Source organism: Centrocercus urophasianus, unplaced genomic scaffold, assembly GCF_019232065.1.
Source record: "Centrocercus urophasianus isolate 14NV4802_14NV808 unplaced genomic scaffold, USGS_Curo_1.0 seq_37, whole genome shotgun sequence".
NCBI classification, from domain to species: domain Eukaryota; kingdom Metazoa; phylum Chordata; class Aves; order Galliformes; family Phasianidae; genus Centrocercus; species Centrocercus urophasianus.
The window spans coordinates 803,065-818,732 of NW_024884944.1; positions in this window are offsets into that span (position 1 = coordinate 803,065).

A 15,668-nucleotide genomic window follows, 5' to 3' on the forward strand; every position below is an offset into this window, starting at 1 on the left:
CACAGAATTGCCTTCACCTGTGCTCCCAGGGCTGACCCAGTGCTTGCTCAGGTGATCAATCTGAGGTTCAGGCTGTGACTCAGCATCTCCCATAGAGCTGCCCAGGGAGCAGGAGGGTCACCGTCCCTGGGGGTGGTTCAGATCCATGGGGATGTGGCACTGAGGGATGTGGGCAGTGAGCACAGTGAGGTGGGATGGGAATCTTCCTAAAAAAATCCATCCTTTTTCCTGCATTAAAAAAAAGGGGGGGTGGGGGGGAATTCAGCCTTTAACTTCCACATTTCCCAATTATTTCTGAATTAACATCAAGCCTGGAAAGAGAAAGGGGGGAGCAGCATTAAAAAGAAAGCAAAATGATGTGCTTCTCCTTAACTCAAGCAGCATCAGAGGGTTTTTCATGCTGCCTGTGACAGCTTCGAGCACCGCGCCAGCCAGGAGCGCTTCGTTAGCGGCTGCGCTTGTCGGCCGGTTAATAATTTAAAGTCAGCAGTGTCTGAACCAAACTACTGCCTTGTGGAAGGCAGGAGGATGCCAGCCACAGCCTGCTCATTAATGCTGTTTAATTGGTATTTTCAGAAATTAATTGTTGGCAACGGACCTGACAGCACTGCGTGGTGTGGGGAAACTGAGGCAGGGAGGCGCTTCTGTGTCCTTCCAATCAGAGCTGTGCTCTGGGGCTGGCATGGGGCTTCGATGGGCTGATGGTCACACTGCATGGTCTTAGTGGTCTTCTCCAACCTCAGGGGTTCTATGGGGATGCTCCTGAGGTTGGTTTTTCCTGGAGTGTTGAGGATGCTGAGAGGGAAGCCAAGCTCAGGTTGTCTCTTCTCCCTGCTTTGCTTCCTTTATTCTTTTGTTTTATTTCGATATAATTAACAGCTTTGCCTAATATAGTATTAATTCATTGTGTCGTTGCATTAATTAGCATTAAAGAGACCCTTACATCCTTGTCTGGAAGGAGAGCAGATCCAGCAGCAAAGTCAGAGACATTTTTGCTATCAGAGCACGACACGAAGGCAGAAGACAAGCAGCCAATTTGACAGCACCCAAAAAAAGCCATTTCCTGGTGGTGCCACTGACCAAAAATGCTCTGTTCAAGGGGGGAAAAAGGCAAATGCTTGGATTCCCTGCTTGGTGCTCCTGTTTGCTGATAAATAGGAACTTTTGGGCTTCTTCAGCAGCACTGCTCAAAGCCCTTCTCTCCGCAGATCCCCTTCCACCGGGTGCTGCAATCCCCACCATGCACAAATACATAAATAAAGGCAGAATAACTTTTAATATGATTACCCAAACTGACACCATGACTTTAAACGGAATAAAATCAATGCAATGCTGAGGCATCTCTCAGCTCTATTGACAGCACTGGCTGGTGATTTTTCCCCTTGAACTAGCAGAATGAAAACTCAAAGCTGCATTAGTTTTTTTTTAATTAAGACTCCAGCATTATCAGGCTCTACAAGGCAGAGCCAATGCACAGATGAATTACCATTTAATTAAGCTTTCCAAGAAACTTTTGAAGACTGGAGATTAAGTGTGGGCTCTGATTTCTTGCAGTTCTTTTTTTTTTCTTCCAATGGAAGTTTTAATTGTTTTCCCTCCACTTGATAAACAAGAATAATAATACAAAGACTTATCTGCTAGATCTATCTCGCTGATTTTCCATTTTAAGAGCATCCTGGCTGTACAGATGTATACACAGAGAGGTGCAGTTTGAAGATGTGAGAGCAGAGGTGTATTTCTGCCTGGCCATGAGAGCTGAGCCCTGACTGTCACCGGGCTGAAAAGGCAGCACAAAACATCCAAGGAGTCAGCCCACAAACGCAGGGATGAATGGAGGATTTAAGGAAGAAATCCCTGCATACTGCTTGCATTTAATACCTTTATTTCAGCTGTCGGGTGGTCTGAGATGCAGGAAGGGACAGAGGGTGGAATTACACTGCCTGTCCCTGGGTGTAGGGCAGGGCATGGCAAAGCTTAGAGATACAGAGCCTGTCCCTGGAGGGCATTTACTGATGGGTTTTTGCTTGCCAGCTTTTCCCAGCTGGTGTTTTCCAGTTTGATATGAATGTGTGTGTGCTTCAGAGCCCAACTTTGTTCTATACCTATGTTTAGGCCCAATGGCAAAATGCCTTTATAATCCCATTACTGGCTCAGTGAAAAAGTATCCAGAAAAGCAAAACATAGAAATGATAAGAATTAAAAATCATTCACAAATGCCAGGGAAACCCTCCTGGCTCCAGGCTCCCACGTTTTGCTCCTTCCCACTGTTTTCCTTGTAAAATACACTTGACCTGTGCTGGGAAAAAAGTGAGAAATACACTGAATAACAACTCAAGTAATGCAGGAAACAAAGACAGCAGTGTGGAGCAGCTAAACGCTATATGCAGTGATCAAGAATGTTTGACACTGATTTCAGACCCTCCCTGAGCCTCTCGGAGGGCACAGGGAGATCTGTGCATCCTTTTGGAGCATCTGCAGACAGATCTCACTTTGCCCCCACAGGGGAAAGCCCTGCAAGAGGGCTGCAGGCAGAAAGAAATGCCCACACTTCTGGTAAGGAGGAAAGAAGCACTTATGGGGGAGGAGGCTGAAAACAGGAGACCTGGTGGGCTGCTCTGTGCCAATCAGTGCTATGCACTCAGGCATGTGCTAACACACGTGCTAATGCATGTGCCCAAACACACACTGATATATGCTTCGAGCTGCACTCCTGCACACACCAAGAGCTGCACAAAGTCCCCTCTCAACCCCCTGCCAGCACCTTCCCTCTGTGCCCAGCCTTTTTTGGGTACCTGCTCTGCTGAAATGCAAAAGCCCAAACATGGGAAAGGGAGGGCCTGCAGGGGAAGGAGGGAGGTTTTCTTCTCCATGCTCCGTGCCTCCGTTTGTTTGATTCTCAAACAAATTTTCCTCTTTAAGAGCCACACTTTTCCACAAAGAAAAGAGACCCTGCGCCAGATAAACAGGTGTAAGAAATCTGAGTGATGCAGCTCCCAAAAAAGTCAAGAAAAAATCCGGTGATGTTGATACCCGTTGTTTCGGCCCCGAAGCCCAGCTCTGCCCACCGAGGGCGCGCAAAGCTGCGGCTGCAGTGCCACCTCCCGGTGCGCGGGGCCAGCGCAACCCCGCACGGAGCTGCCCCGCAGCAATGAGAGGCTCACGGCGAGGAAGTGACCCCGCAGGAGGAGGAAGGCATCGTCCTGGCCGGGCTGTGAGCTCAGAATAAATAATAATAACAAAAGAACGCCGTCATTTCGTAGAAACGCCCTGTTTCTCACACCGTTCTGCAGTGAGAAATTCTTATGGAAAGAGAGATCGTGCGGACTTTCATCTACAATTAAAAAGGGATTTAAAAGCACTGCAAGTAGTTGAGTGCTCCTTTCTCCAGCCCCTCCGCAGCGCTGAACGGGGACGGCGCCGGAGCCGCAGCTGTGCGAGCTGCAGATGGGAGCAGTGGTAGCACACCTCCCACAGCATGGAACAACCCCAAACCTCACCTCCGTGGTCAGCAGTGACAAAAGACACCCTTGGTATTTTCATAACCCTTTTCTCCTCCTTTTTTTTATCCCAGAGCTGAAGAACAGTAACAAAAAATGCATTACAGTGCAGACCTGGAGGTGGCAGTGCAGCCCTTGGAATGCACACACAGCATCTCCTGCCCCTTCCTGGTGATGCCAGAAGCAGATCCCGGTGCCCAACATTTTACCCGCATCCTAAGGCGGCTTTCTTCGCGTTCCCCGCGGATCTCGAGATGAGAACGTGCAGGTGATGCAGATGCAGTGCAGGGCTCTGCTCCCGGCGCTGCTTCCCTCCTGCAGAGCTTCTCCAAGCTCAGCACTCCCAGGCACTGCTTCCCTCCTCACCTGTATCGGTATCAGATGTTCCATGCACAAACCTCCTTCATCCCATGCGGCTGTCAGTGGGTACCAGGCAGTCCTCCGAGCAAATCAAACGTGTCCTGCTGAAGACCTCCGACCCCCCTGCAGCCCGAGTGAAGCTGTCAGGGGCTGCGTTGTGCTGTGGGACAAACAGAATGTCAGGTCAGATGGCCATTGCATAAGAAAAGCCATTAACACCAAAAACTGACTTCCAGCCTTCGTGCCCCACAGCCACCACCATCAGATGATTTAACATAACGATTTTTAAACTGGGGGCAGTGATTTGGCCAAGACTTCTTAGTGAATTCCACCTCTTTTTCACTTCCCTGAGGTCAAATCTTAATTTTCTGACTTTCCAGGCTTCACGAGCACATCTGAGACCCCTGTCTGCATCTCCTTTAGAAACCCCAACGTGCTGCAGTATGCAAATAGGAACACTCCTATTACCAAACCATTAGTAAAAAAAATCTCATTTGAGGCTACTTAGGACAGGAGTGAGCTCTCCTCTTCCCCATGACCCCACAGCTCTGGAGGGCTCAAGGTTTATCCTGCACAGTAATGCATCTTTTTGTTACTGTTTTTCAGCTCTGGGATGAAAAAGGAGGAGGGGGAAAAGGGTTATGAAAATATCAAAGTGTCTTTTGTCACTGCTGACCACGGAGGTGAGGTTTGGGGTTGTTCCATGCTGTGAGAGATGTGCTACCACTGCTCCCATCTGCAGCTCCTTCCCTGCCCCATACCCAAATATGACAAAGTGTGAACGAATCTCTCCAGGAACGCTGCTTCCCTCCTACACTTGGTTTTAAAATGTAAAAAGAAAAGTGAAACATGCACTGCCCCTTCATCAGTGCTTGCAAAGAGGGAATTTGCTCAGCTTTAGTCAAATTAATGCATTTCCTTCCTCATACAACTTCCAAGCCCACCCTCACCTGGGTCTCCAAAGCCCTTCTCCCATGGGCAGGTAGAAGCCATCAGTACCATAAGAGGCAAAAATCTCCTTCTCACAGGATGCAGGGAGGGGGGGAAAGGTGTCAAGATGCCATATTATTTCACACTCCTCCCAGCACCTCCCACATTCCTGCCCTGTAATGAGTCCAGCATGGCTTTAGCCCATCAGCAGAAAAGCAGAGGGAGGCTTTCATGCTGCTCACTCCCCAGAAGAATAATGGGAATAACAATTTTGGGGTGATTTCCATAATCTATTGCCCCAGAGAAAGTAGTACCAACCTTCGATGCCCTCTAGCAGCAGCCTGCAAGCACAGCCCTCTCCCACGAGATAAAAGAGGATGGGATCTGGTAGCAGTCCTGGTGTCAACCCAGAAAGTTTGCTGAATTTCTCCCTCTTCTTCCTCAGTGTTGTCCTTACATGTTTCAGTTTCTGCCACTTGCTGTGCTGCAAAGCTCCTGCTGGTTGCAAGCTCCCCTTGCTCCCTGCTCGAAACACACCCCACCAGCGCCAAAGTTTAGATCCAGCCAAGAAAGCTGAGTAAGAAATGCAATGGAGTGAGGTAAAAAGTAATGAAAGAAATCTTCCCTGGCCTCTGGCTGTCCTGATTTGTGGAGCCACAATGCTGAGCACAAAGCAGGGGATTGCAGCATCCTGCTCTGCCCAGAAGCCCACCCAGCAAACAGTGCCTCTTCATCGGCACCCAGCTGCTCTGGTCAGCAGCACAGGGCTGCTTTGAAGCTCTCTGATTACCACCTGCCCATGGGGCTCCTGGGCAAAGCCCTGAGAGGAGGAGGTGGCCCCAGTGCTGCAGACCCTTCTCTGTTGCATTGAGTTGGAGCTTGGAAGTGAGAGGTTTTTTTTCCTGGCAAAAATAATAATTAAAAAACACACAATTAAATGAAATCTTTGACTTGCAAAAGCAGCCCTGCACTTGGCAAAACAGAGCTGCTTAATGAATTCCCCATCCACTGAGGTTTACTGGTTGGGGTAAACTTCCTTCTGGCTAATTACTGAAGTCAAATTAATTTATGCATAAATTACTACATGGTTGTGTTTATTCCCGTTTACAGCCAAGTTTGCTGTGAGCTGATGTAACATGGGCGTAAATCAGCCCAGTCCCAACCAAAACCATTCCCTGCTGGGGATGCTTAGGGGAGCACACATAGCACCTTCCTCCATCCCATCCTCTGCCTGCAGACACCAGCACAGTGCAGTGCTCCTGGATCCATCAGGGGAGCTTTTGGGGAGGGCAACCCTGCTTTCAGATCTCTTCTTCCCTTAATCCAAACTAAGTTCCCCTTACAGAAAAGTCTTAACCCTTCCTGCATGCTTTTCCCCAGTAGCTACAGGTATTTTGCATAGATATTACATAAAACAAGCAAACAAACATAGTCCCATATTTATACACATCTCTGCAGAGTCACTCTTCTGGGGAAGGAGTTTCAATCTGAAGTGACACAAGCACAGGTGGATGGAAAGTCGCCCTGGCAGACGTGCATGTTTTGTGAGAGAAAGGATGTGGTTTATATTAAGCCACAAGAAATCCCCTGGCTTCGGTCTGCAAATCCTTTCTGCAGTTCCCATTTTTTCATTCCTGATCAACAGCGTTTGCAATAAAAACCTCAAATCAGTGTTTCCATGGGACCCACAATTGCATTCCCACCCAGGGGAAGATGCCTCAGCACCACTGTGATGGCCATAAGGATTTTTGGTACAGATTTCTCTGGTTTGAGGTCAGCCTCCCAACTTCTGCAACCACCTCACTCCCTCCCTTCAAGGCAAGGCACTGATGCATGGCGAGCTGAGAGATGCACCTCTGACAGCCTCTGCCTTCCCAAAAGCCAAATGCTTTTACCTCTTCTGGCTCTGCTTGGAGGGGAGGAAATACCGAGTGGTCACCATCCTCACCAGCAGTATGACCTGAGCTGAACCCCAGCACTGATAACCGCCTCCTCACCCACATCCTTTGGGCTGCTGCTTCTCCTTTCTTACCCTACCCGAGGTTAATCATGTTATCAACAACAGAGCTGCACCCAGGCATGACTGGAATAAGGGATTCAGGCTTTAACGAAGGGGTTGTACACAGCAAAAGCCTCCAGCAGCCTGGAGGCTTTTTGTTGTATTTCAAGTGCTGCTAATTCAGTCGGCTGCTTTGGGGCTTTACTATGATATCTGTAAGCCCCCAGGATCCAGCCATAAAATATAGAGGCTGTAAATCAGAGATCCCATCATGCAGCACTTCTCCGCTTCTCCCTCCGTAAATCAAAGCCAGTTTTGGGGGGAGTTCTGTTGGTTTTCTGCTGTTTGAATTCAGCTTAGTGATGGCAGGGTCACAGCTCTGGGGAAACATACTGGATAGAAACACCATAGAACCACAGAATCACTGAGGTCAGGAAAGACTTTTCAGATCCTCAGCCCCACTGTGCACACTGACTGTATCCCTGAGCATCACATCCCCACATTTCGGAACAGCTCCATGCACAGTGACACCACCAGTCCCTGGGCAGCCTCTGAGTCTTGGATTGAGAATAACTGAGCAGGAGGGCTCCAAAAGGGCTAAAGGTGGGCATAGTGGAGGGTCTGCCTTTCAACCTCCTTCAGCTTGGGCAGAAGAGCAATCCCTAACATCTGAGTGCAGTTCCATCACTACCCATATGCCAAAAATGCGATGAAAAAAACCACCATGAATTGGGTTTAAAAGTGGGCATTAATCCCATGTTAATCCAGTTTCATTCCTTATTATTTGTAGCACTGTATGTTCTGGGACAAAAACTAAGGGAGGCAAAAAAGCAAGAAAGCAAGAAAGTAAGAAAGCAAGAAAGAAAGAAAGAAAGAGATCATATGGAAGCAATTAGCAGAAACTTCATTCAAAAAAACATTAAGGTGCTTGTAGCATTAAGGCTCAAGTGATCTGTACTCTGGGACCATAATTCACTGACACTTAATAGCATTTACCCTGCAGATGTGCATTTTATGCAGAAATATCAGCTTACCGCTTTGAAAAATTAACCTATTGAAGGCTGTCAAGTTCTGGACACACTCAGGGGAGTATGAGACATTGGCTATGCAGCTTTCTTTTTCACCTATGGGTTGGGGGATAGATGGGTTAATGGGGTATTTTAATGGAAGCAAGAGGTGGTTGTACCCTTTGTTGGACAAGGAAGGAAACTTCCCTTGTAAAATCCACCCTGATTCAGATGAGCATCAGAGTGCACAATGTTTGAGCCTTGATGGCAGCCTTCTCCCCTTCCCCCACAGCAAGGCTGAAATAATTGCTGTGCTGCCCCGTGGGACAGCAGTTGTAATTTCCAATTGGTCTTAGAGCACAGGCTGCCTCTCTGGGGAGAGCTGCGTGCAGCTTTGCTCAGCAAGGCATTATTTGGGGATGAATTATTACCTGCCATCCTAAAGCAAAGGCGGTGGGGATGCTCTAAGCCCCTGCGGAGCCCTATGGGGTCCACTGAATCTCAGCTGAGAGAGTTCAGATGCTGCTAAAACACAGAGCAGGATGAGGTCAGAGCCACTTCACCACTGGAGTTGATGGAAAGGTGTAAAATAGGGAAGAAAAAGTGGAGTTGGGCTCATCTGCTCCGCTTCTGCTCACCCCATACATTCTGCTTCCAGGAATTTTGCAAAGTGAATGTGTCCTACACAGCCTATGCTGGATGCATTGACGTGCTGTGTCTGTGGAATGCCATTTATTTTTGCCTGAGTTGTGTGTGACAAAGCATCAATTTCTCCACCTAGATGAATAAACAGCCCTGTGTTCCAGTGTCGTCTCTGAGGACACCAACGGTTTTAGGAGGCAACAGGGGGAGGCAGTAGGGCTGCATCCAGACCCCTTTCCTTGGAGCAGCCCAACGCTGCTCCTCAGAGCAGGGCCACAAGCAGAGCTGTGCCCACAGATTCCCAGCCCCTGGCACACCAGCCCTGTTGACACTGGGACATTCTTCAACACTACACCCCAAGGGCTGGCTTTGGGAATAGAAATGGTGGAAAAGCTCTCAGCACCGTTCGCTGGTGGCACTGAGGACACACCAGTGAGTGGGGATGCTCATCAGACACATCTGGGGGACCTGTGGAGTTACTGTATTCCACCTGGGGTTGTTCTGTAGCTCCCCTTGGTGCAGAAAGAGTCCTCCAGGATTGCTCTGGTGCTCACATGGCGGGACATGAATGCATCCAGCATGAATGCAGAGCCAGGAGCTTGCTGTGATTTGGGCTTTTCCAACTGCAGAACATGGAAAAGAACATTGTTAATCCCCAGCCCGCACCTGCTGCCTCTCTTAACATTTTAGGGTGAAAACATTCTTTATTAGAGTATTAATAAATGATCTTACTTTACTTGGCAGCCATGCCTTCGTGTCAACCAAACCCTACAGAAAACAGCCCCAGAAATAAACACATACCCTCCATCCAGCCAGTGCCATCAGTGATGGGCTTAGCAAAAACACGAAGCACCTCCACAGTAGGTCTGTGTTTTCCAAATACAGCTTCAAGCAAAGAGCATAACACATATATAACCCCCCGAGCTGCCATAGACCTTCAACATCGTCAGAATCAAAGGACTTTGCAGGGCAAGCAGTTAGCAGGCTGCCACGGACTGAAAGCTCACTTTGCAATGAAGGGGAAAAAAAAGGAAGAAAAAAAGTCTCTCTCAGTCCTGGGAATGAATTAGGAAGGTAAAACTCAAGTTCCCTCTGAATGCATTTCAATTACGGAGGTGAGCGCTGCTCACACTCACCGCAGGGACTCGGGGTTATTTATTCAGCCTTGTAGATCACGGGCTTTTCTTAGCGGGAGTTTGGAGCAGGATCTTGTCTTCCCCATCTCTTTGAAGAACAATAAGGAATGGGAAAAGAAAGGCCTTTTTTTGTTGTTGTTTTTGAAGGGCACGTATTTAATCTTATCAGAGGCAGGCAGGACAATAACAGGAAAGGGTAGGGAAGCCTCGCCAGGGATGGGGAGGGAAGGGCAGGGAGTGAAGAGGGGTTAAAAGCAGAATGCAGCCCTGCCCCCAGGGAATCACTAATCAGAGGCTGTGGGGCTGAAATTTATCCTGGCAAAACACCATCGGAGCCACACAATGAGAAAGCCAATTCTGTGCAGACAGGTTAGTAATGAGGAAGGCAGGCAAAAGATGAAAGGATATTTCCCCTCCTGCTTGCTCAAATATTCACCTAATTTCAGCAAGCTGAGCGCTATGCTATGCCGGCTCAGGGACAGGAATCACAGAATCATTAAGGTTGGGAAACACCATCAAGGTCATCAAATCCAACCATCAACCCGTCCTCACCATGTCCATTGTAAAGGGGCAGAAATGCAGCAACGAGAGCAGAGCAGGAAGGTCCCAGGCAGGAGCAAATGGGGACTTGCTCAAATGCAACAACTGTGGAAAGAGAAAGAGAAGAAAGGAAAAAGAAGTCTGTACTTCACGGCTGTATTTAGCACTGAATAAATATGTGCCTCCACTCTGCCCGAACTGAAATTGCATAGGGATGTCTTTGCCTGCTGCTTGGGTTGATGGCTTTAACTGCTGGAATGCTAACGGCAAAATCGGATTCGGAGTCTCCCCGCCCTCCCTCAGAGGCACTGCACCATTAGCGTGTCAACATCTTGCTTTATTGACGGTATCTTTTAATTGCACAGCCACACAAATCCCATCAGCGAGATCTCCAAGACCTGAGATCAGTGCTTCTTCATGAATATTTTACTGGCGTTTTTATTGCACATGTCAGAAAAATCAAGAAGAAACGGGAAGAAAACAAGTGATTAAAGACTTTGAAAATGAAAGAGGGAAGGTGAAAAGAGAAAAACTCTACGTTGGAGAAGATAATTAAAGGGAAAGCGCGGTAACAAAGCCTCCTGGGGAGCATATGTGCAGGGCAGCAAGCAGAGAGCAAGACAGCGTTAAATGTGATCCATGTAAAGGAATAAAACCCAATGGCTTGGGAGCTTCTGGCAGCCCCTCAGTCCCAGGGAAGGCTGGCAGGACAGATGTGAGGAAATAAATAGCCGAAGTGCAAGAGGTGATGCTCATGGTCCAGGATGTGCGCTGCTCTGCTGGGCTGAGCTCAGAGGAGGGACATGAATCTCACTTCTTCATTTCCAACGTTCATCTGAGCACTGGGCTGATGAATCTTGCAAGGCAAACAGCTTCTCTCCCTTTCCTGGTGAGCTCTGCTGTTTTGCATCCAATCCATATTCATTGGCCAGGAGAGTGCAGTCTGTGAGGAGCTTTGAACCGCTGCTCCCACATCGGCTGCTGGCTAAAATCAAAATAACAAGAGGGGATCTCGGCTCCAAACATCTTGCAAATCCCCTGTATGACAACATGCAACAGTTTTGCTCCTCCACGTGGCATTTTTTCCCTGTTAACGACGCAGAATTGGGCTTTCTTTTGGATGTTGCAAGGATAAAGCAGCTCAGTGCTGCCCCAAGCCCCTCTGACTGCAGTGATCGGATCTACGTAATCACCTCGATCCCTTTCTCCCATCTCAGTCAAGAGGTCTCCGGAGTCCACGTTCATACAAGGTGATGATCTCCAGGCAATTTCACAGCCTGGAAGTGCAGGGATAAAATGTAGCTTCGTCATCCAAGCCAGGGAGAAAGTGTCATGTCTAATGAAACCTTGTTGCTCCAGTCGAGAGCCAAAATGTTTTGCAGGTGCTTGTTGCGAAGAGGAGGACAGATAATGAATAAAACATGTTTGTGCTTTAGTCTCCAGTAAATGTGACAAACTCGAATCTTATGGCTGGGGGAATGATATGAAATATGAGTTGGAGCGCATCTGAGACACTCATAACTAATCCAAGATGTTGGGCTGCGCGCTCTTGCTGCTACAGGGTATGGGTCGAGCCAGGTTTATAAGGGAGCAGGGAAACAGAGAGGGGCTGCAGTTATCTTTAAAAAGACAGCAGGATGTGACCTCTGGCTGCCGATGATATAATTCTGCACATTAAAGCAAGTGTTGTCTTCGTCTGCTCCGTCCAAACTGAGCTGACCCCACTGTTTTCGAGCCCTAAGGAGAAGCGAAAAGGGGAAAAACATTTTAGATGCCAAAGCTCATTACATTAAAACACACATGCTAAAAAGCCTCCAGAGCCCATCCGTATTATTAGCGCTCTGAGGTCAGCACTGCACGGAGCAGCCAACAACTGCAGGATGGCCTTAGGAGCGGTGATTTATCCCTGCACACAACTCCTGCACCCTGATGTCGTGCCCACACTTGGGTGCTTTGCTCTTTTTGAGAACAAATGATTCGTGATTCTCTGCAGGAAGTTTGCATTTTTCATTTGGTGCTCACAGAACTGAGCCTGGATGGAAAAAGGAGCTGGGAATTGCTTGGGTGAGTCCCGGGGGTGCAGTGGGTGCTCCCTGCACAGCCCTGGTGGCACTCACAAGGAGGAACACTCCAGTTTTGTACTCTGAATGCCCCAATTAGACCACTAATGCTTTTCTGATACGTTTTCATCGTGCTTGCACTTCCTTTTACATCATTACTCCAAACATTCCCCTGGAATACACCTACGTGTGGTCTAAATTAAGAGAATAAAGAGTTATGTACGTGCTGCAGGTCACTGCTGGGCTCGGTGCTGCTGGCCCTCCCTCTCCATTGTGTTTTTCCTCCTCTTCACTCTCATGTTCTGAACCTGACCCCACGCTGCTTTGTCACTGCAAAACAAGAAAACCAACTCTCAGTGCCATGACGAACCCCAAAAAAGCCTAAAAGCAGTTCAGAAGAAAGCGCTGACTTTGTAATACAAGGGGCCATGTCTCCAGCTCATTCAAAGCATCTTCCTCATTTATCTTCTTGTTAACTAAGGCAGAGCTTTTTGCTGCTGTGTATTCAAGAGGATTCCACCAATTGCACAGCAGGCAGCTGGAATCACAGGGAAGCAGAGCGTTCTGTATCTCTGCTCTGCACACCAACCTCTGCTGCCCAGAGATATACCTTGGGCTGAGGCCATGAGCTCTGAGAAAGAACAATACAAAAAGCATGATATTCCCAGGTCCCAGCTTCCAAATTCAGGCAGATTTAGAAATGCAAAACACAAAGTGTTGCACGCTGCACATCCCGACTTTGAACCCTATCCCTCTGCTTTTTGCTGTTAACCTTCAGCTCTGAGCAGCTGAGCAGCTCTGCCCACCCTGCACCTTGCAGAGCATTGCATTTCTTCCATGCTCAGTGCAAACCTTCCCTGGGAGCTGACTCAGAGCAATTCATCCCCATGGAAGACCCTGCTCTTACCACTTGTTCAAGTGTTTTTTCCCAGCAGGATCTCACAGCTGACCTCAGGTATTGCTTTACACAGCCCCGAGCCTCCGCTCTGAGCTCTTTCCCCTTCATTTCTGTCTGCAGATTCTCTGTATTCTTTAACCCAGATGGCTTTGCCCTGTCAAAAACATTAACTGTCAAAATGACTCCAGGCAGCTGCTCAGCCTCTTGCTTTTGGAGCTGTTCTTCTTTCCAAGAGGAAAGAACGAAGCAGTGAATGGGGTTTCAAACCCACTGTGATTTGCCAAAAATCCATCAGCAAGCATTGCACAGGAGGCCATTACCTGCCCAAGGAACACTGTGCTGGGCAGCCAAAAGAACTATGGAAAAGGTAAAATCCCAGGGAAATTATCATTCTTTTTATAGTGGAGCATGATGGTTGCTAATCTGAGATGAGATGCATGCACAGGTGTTCATGCAAAGCCAGAACACCTCTCTGAAGCATCTGGAGGGCAGAGATGTAGGAGTCAGCCCAGCCCACAGTGCAAACGATGCTATGGGAGCTGTGCGAGATCACCTGGGGGGCAAAAATCTCCCTTTGTGGGTACTTGAGCTGTGTGTGCCTGCGTGCTCACATGTGGGTGAGTTTATGGCTTATTTCCCATCCCTCCTAGGGCAAAGAATAAAGTACAAGGACCCCAAGCCAGCAGTTTTTTGGGGGGACTTGAATGATCAGAGCCCAGTTTCTAAGACTTTGCTCACTTTTATAACCAAGATGTGGAGAGGCTGTGAAAGGAGATGGCCTCCCCTCTGTTCTTCATTGCTTTTAGCAGCAAATTTTATTTATTCAGTTATTTTGGCAAGGTCCTTGTGGGAGCGGGTTGCTGGAAGTGCCGCGGCTGCAGTGAAATAGAGCAGGCAGCAATGACGCCAAACTCGCTTTGCAGGAGACATCTCTGGTTTTAGTCTGTTTTCCTGCAACAGAAGCCAAACTCGAGCAAGCAGAGCTCAGAGAATCATTTTAAAGAGTCACAGGTGGAAGAGTTTGAAAGCACTTTAATTGGCTTTTGAAATTGCCTTTAAATTGCCATTGAGCGATCTTCTCCAAGGCATCTTTCCCATTAGCCAAATTCATTACAAAATTAACCTCTGCACCCCCACTGGCTTTTTGCCCTTTCCCCTTTCTCCCCTTTCTCGTGCTCAGCCTCTGTTAAAATTAGAAACTATGGAAGGCAGAAGGAGGAAGAGTAGAAAAGAAATGAACTCTCCAAAGTGACAGAGGTGAGTTGGAAACTTTGAACCATGAATGCATCCCCACTGCTGTCCTTGCAGTATTTCTATAACTGAGCTTTCACTGCTGACTGCATTTCCTTCATTTCATGGATGAAAAAGGCTATTTCTTTCCATCTGTCTGGATCTATGGGTGTCCATAGAGCTTCCATGGAAAATACCCTGGTGAAAGAGGGAAGGAGAAGAAAGTGCCTTCATGAGCTCCGTGATTGGTGAGAGATCAGCCCAGGCATCTTTTGAGGTCCTTTTGCTCAACATTCCTTTCCTGGAAACACTGATGCCAGCCAAGCTGAGCCATGCCATGGCCCTCCTAATTTCCTGCAGCAGCCTGGCCCCCAGTTTCAGAGGTTATTTTCCTTCAAAGTGACAAGAAATAACAGAGCAAACTTCAGTTTTGCCAAAACACTGATGGCAAGAATGCATTCACCCAGAAAAAAAGTGCTATTTCTCCGTGCTTTCCTTGTCAGCGAACATCAAGAGAGAACAATTGAGAAGCAATTCCCTTTCCCCCGACATACAGGCCCTACAGCAGCTGCTGAGGATGCAGGGGAGAAGGAGGCCAAGGAAAGGAATTAAGCAAACTATTCCAAATGAGTAGGGAAGGTGCTGATAGATAACAATAAAGACAAAGCAAGTTAGAAGTGGGTCAGGGCAAGAAGTAGTTCCTCTCCAGCTAACAAATGTGTCTGGCCTGCTTCCATGATGAGCTCATATATCTGACAATATCCTCACTTTAATGCTTTGCAGACCTCAGGTATATTATCCTACCCTGAGCCTGAACCCTTGGGGGCAGCCACGCCAGGGAGGGAAGTGGGGAGTGTGCACACTGCAGCAGGATGCTCATGGCAGAGGGATGGGGATGCCTACGGTGGTTGGAAGGGAATGGTGGGGGTGCTGGGATGTTGGTAGTGCTGGGATGGGGATGTTTATGGTAGGGTGGGGATGTTGGTGGTGCTGGGATGGGGATGGTGGTGCTGGGACGGGGATATTCACAGTAGTGTGATATCGGTGATGCTGGGATGGCAGTGTTGGTGATGCTGGGAAGGGAATGTTAGCGGCGCTGGGTTGGGGATGCCCGTGGGCCAAGGACCAAGAGGTGGCGCTGACAGATCATCAGCAAAGCGCACTCTAACACCGGCAGCAGAGGAAGGCAGGCAGATACCCAGCACAGACATCTCATTCTCTCTTATCTCCATGCACTCTGACTGGACGAGGAACTCTCAGGCACTGTATTTCATGTCTGTCCTGCACAGAGCGTAGCATTCCTGAGAAGAAGGGGAGCTGCTGGTTAAGAAGTGACACTCAGCACGTGACACTCATCTCTCAGGTCTGA